At 31.3% G+C, this 4,631-nt stretch overlaps 1 protein-coding gene across 1 annotated transcript in view; it reads right to left on the reverse strand.

The window, feature by feature from the left end:
* Positions 1-4,314: 4,314 nt before the first annotated feature.
* The window catches only part of LOC140445067 (potassium voltage-gated channel protein Shaw-like), a 555,968-nt gene continuing 555,651 nt past the window's right edge, over positions 4,315-4,631 (reverse strand). Inside the window, exon 10 of the mRNA XM_072536858.1 lies at positions 4,315-4,631. This exon is cut by the window's right edge and continues 645 nt beyond it. The gene's annotated coding sequence lies outside the window, so the exon portion shown is untranslated.

Consider the following 4,631-nt stretch of genomic DNA (forward strand, 5'->3'; position numbering starts at 1 on the left):
TCAGCCGAACCTCACTTGGCAAGTAACCCCCGCATCTCGATGTTAGCGTTCTCGGGGATTCCCAATTTATTTCAAAGCTTCTACACAGATGAGTTTGTCTCACTTTCACAGACTTAGTGAGTGAAACAGTGAGTGAAACATTTAAGTTTTGAAATCCAAACAAGGTAACTGATGAAGTATTGGCGATATTGGAAACAGATACGATAGTCATTTTAGTGATTTGTTATTAGAAAATAGTTCAAGTGATATTGAAACGACTAATATAGAGATCAGTAATCAATTAGTAAATAATACTGAAAATCTAATTTATAAGTCTAAATATAATAATGTGTGGCAAAAATTTCACTTACTACGAGGCTAAAGAGAAGATAATGTAATATACAAAATGTTTTAACCTGTTTGCCTAGATATAGTTTTTAATTTCCTAGCATAAAAGAAGTTTTTGAATTATTTTTGTCGCAAAATATTATGAATGTGACTTACCTGAAGACGAATAGAAAAGCCGAATCATACTATGCAAAAACTTGAAAGGCTATTTCTCCTTTTGTGTAAGAACAACTAGAAGCATTTATTGGTTTGCATATTATTTTTCGAGTCTGTCATATTGCTAAAGAGCCACTACGTGTATTATGGAGCCAAGATCTAACTTTATGCCGTTCTATAGTATCCTCTACCATGTCTGACAACAGATTATGTGCTTCGTAAAAGTCGACAATTTTGAAACAAGAGAAGGAAGAGAACGCCTTAATAAATATGCAGCGATCGGAGATGTCGTTGATGACTTTATATCAAATTGCGAGAAATATTCTGAAATATCTAAACAATTAAACGTGGATGAGCAGTTAGTCCCATTCCGAGGCAAGGCTCCGTTTCGAGTTTATGAAGAGTAAGCCGGACAAGTACGGTTTAAAGATTTGAGGATTGGCTGATTGTAGTTCGGCATATACACCCAATATGCAAATTGATTTAGGTAAACTATTTCATGCAAAAAATGCAATATTATATAATTTATACTTTTAGGCAAAAAAAGTACAAACCTGAAAAAGGCCAAAGACAAAGTCTAGTGATGAATCTGGTAAAGCATTTATCTGCAGGATATGGAATAACTACTGATTACTTTTTTACCAGTATTAAGTAAGTCAATAAGCTTTTAGATGAAAATGTATACTTGTGTGGTATACTGTTCAAAAATAAATCTTATATTCCAAAACCTGAGATTCTTACGTCCTAAAGAAAAATACAGAAGTTATTCTTTTACCGACAGAACATTGCGATGACAAAATAAGTGGATAAGAAATAGATTACAAGCCGGATATTATACTACACTTCAATAAAACAAAGAGTGCAGTGTATTTAACACATAAATTGGCAACATAGTTCACGACTCAAAGAAAAAGTAATCGGTAGCCGATGACAATATTTTTTCATCTAATGCGAATTGGTCGCATCAACGCTTATAAAGTTTGGATGTTAAAAAATCAAGATTGGAAAGTTAATCGTTTACATACGAGATTGGAAAGTTGATCTAATTTGTATGTACCAAAATGAGAAGTCATTACATTCCAATACAAACCAATTCATTTTAACCATTTTACCAGAAGAAATAACAGTTTATAACAAGTGTGATAATTAACCCATTAGCGCCGAGATTAATAAATTATTGATTTTGTATTATTTTTTTGCAATATTATTAATGAACTGTGTTTAAATAATAAAAAACTTCATAAAATATTTTTTCTGAGATATCTGCCTTAAAGCAACGCTTACACTACCTAGTTTTTGTTGAAAATAATAAACCAAAAAATTAAAGTATTTGGGATACAGTAAAGAGGGCAATACAACAAAAATAGATATTTATTCAGAAAAAATCTAATTCGGTGTGATTAATTATAAAAATTTACACTATCGAGAGTGAAACGGTATAAAACAAGAAGTACATAGTAAAATATCACATTTTTAACACATTGTTCTAACGATAGCCTTACATGTTTTAGACGCACATCTCTTTTCCCCATCTGAAATGTACTGTATCAAATGATTGATGGTGTTAAAACGAATGTCATCAGATACTCGGCTGTCGACAGATGCTGTCAAGGAAGCCGACGGTCTTCCACTTCCTTTACTAAGTACACTATACTTCGCTAAATATGTGCTTACAATCTCTCTTGTAAAATTTAATTGCGATTCATTTTCTCTGCCAGTTTTATTATACAATATATAACTATTTTGTAATGCAACATTAAGCATCCACGTAAAAATTGGCCAATACTATTTTTTGCCACGAATATTGATCCGGTAGCAACTTACATTCTGGTCCATTTGGTCAGTTCCTCCTATAAATGTATTATACTTGGCGATCAATTTCGGTCTAGAAACAATTATGTTTTGTTTGAGTTTCTGAGAAAATCTTCTTACTTGCGGCACTTGAGTGCCGCAGGATGATGAAATCATTGTTACTGCTGCATTATCCATACACCGGACATAATTGTCCATCATTTCGTTCAATAGCCGTTTCAAAATAATCTCGATCTTTTTCCAAAAACTCATTTTTAGGAGTTAACGGACATCCTCTGGGAACTCGGTTTTCGCGAATGATTTCAATTGCGTTATAGTCACGAAATTTTAAAAATGAAAATAAAGCCGTTCCAGAAAACAAATTATCCATATAAATATCGTATCTTAGATTGCTTTTCTCGGCTGGCAGATCGTCTAATAGTAATAAGAAAGGACTGGCAGCTTTTCCAAATAGTTTTTCATAGTCATTATTTGATTTTGGATTTTGTCCTTGGTATAAATTAAAGTTAACTAAATACCCATCTTTTGTGTTGACACACCACATTTTTTATCCAAATCTAATTGGCTTTCCTCTGATAAACTGCTTGCAGCTATGTCTACCAAAGTAGTTTATCATACTTTTATCGTAAGATAAATGCTCTTCCGGTACAAAATTTTAACCATCTGTAAAAATCGATCTCTTCGCATGGCCTTGAATACTGCATAATTTTTCATATCACCATTATAATTCCAATAATGCCGCTTGGATGGTAATTGATTATGCCCACTTAGACATAAAATAGTAATAAACAAACGGATCTCCTCGCCTGTTATCTTCTTCGGATCGGGACAATTTAAAAATAATGCATAGCGACAACTTTCATCAACTAAATGTTGGATAAACGCATCATTTACAAACTTTTCAAATTTTTTTGTTGAAGATATTTGTTCATATTTAGAATAGTCGGATTTTACAAGTACCGATGCAGGTTCTTTGTCAAAGTCTGCTCCCTTCAGCCATTAAGGTTGATTTCGAGGCGCAAGAAGTCTATCTGAAATCAAATTTTTTACCACTTCAGAATCAAATTTATGGCCACGGCCAGGAATATCTTCATTCTGTATATAATCTTCATTCAAACCAATTCTTTCATCGTTTAATAAAAGGTTATCACCAGCCTAAAAATGGTAGGTATTAACATTACATTACACTACTAAGGCCATACGTTTTTATTATAAAAGATTTGATTACTATATCACTATATACCCTCCTCCATCTTCATCTTCTGAATCCTCGTCAGTGTCTACATTTATATCTGGAGGTTCTACAAAAATATCGCCATCTAATTCATCATTATAAATTATATTAAGAGCATGAGCAAGCAAAATACCTCGCCTAGAACAACAATGATAAAATTTAAAAAACAGGTAGTACAAGCGCCTAGCGTGGTTTTAAGACAACGGCTGGGTTACAACAGGCACTGACAAGTAGTTATTGATCAATTCATATAAATTATTTAAAATATGTTTTGTTAGAAGTATAATCAACATAAATTTAACATATATAAATAATAAGTTTCATTTATATCGAAATTATGGTACTTAATCAAATCGAATGTCCATTATTTTTAAGTTCTAATATTATACTCAACTTCAAATGCACCAAACTAACAAACAGTTCTTAACACCGCAAATAAATACGCATAACTGAGTGTGGGCGATTATGGTTGATAGAATTTGCAAGGTCACACCTCTTTTATGACTGTCTTATGACTTCAAGCTCCTCCCAAATACAGGCATGTCTGCCGTTGCTTTAAAGCAACGCACGGCGCTAATGGGTTAAATTTCTATTTAAAATGTCACAGGATCGTAATTTTTGTCTTAATTATTTATCTTGATTTTGTAATTATTTTATATTATTTTTAAATATGTCTAATCGTTTATCAAGGTTTACAGCATTAATAATATATATATATATATATATATATATATATATATATATATATATATATTTTATGATCAGAATATATTCCTTTTTTAGATTCCTTATTGTGGTACATTTGCACCTTACTCGGTATTTAATGTAAATTTTTGACCATGAGTTTATGAAGGTTAATATCATCTTATAATATAGAAATGTACGTAAGGCATAAAGTTAAAAATCATTTTTAATGAAAACATTATTTTAACAAAGAATTAAACGGGCATTATTTATTAAAATCAGTGATAGTAGAATTAAAACTGCTAAAAATTCAATAAAAATACGTAAAAATCTATGGCATTAAACGAATATAGTTTCATTTTAGAACACTGGACATGACACAGTAATTCAAATTTAAACACTTGTTTAACTAAAACTT

Source organism: Diabrotica undecimpunctata, chromosome 7 (genome assembly GCF_040954645.1).
Source record: "Diabrotica undecimpunctata isolate CICGRU chromosome 7, icDiaUnde3, whole genome shotgun sequence".
Taxonomy (NCBI): domain Eukaryota; kingdom Metazoa; phylum Arthropoda; class Insecta; order Coleoptera; family Chrysomelidae; genus Diabrotica; species Diabrotica undecimpunctata.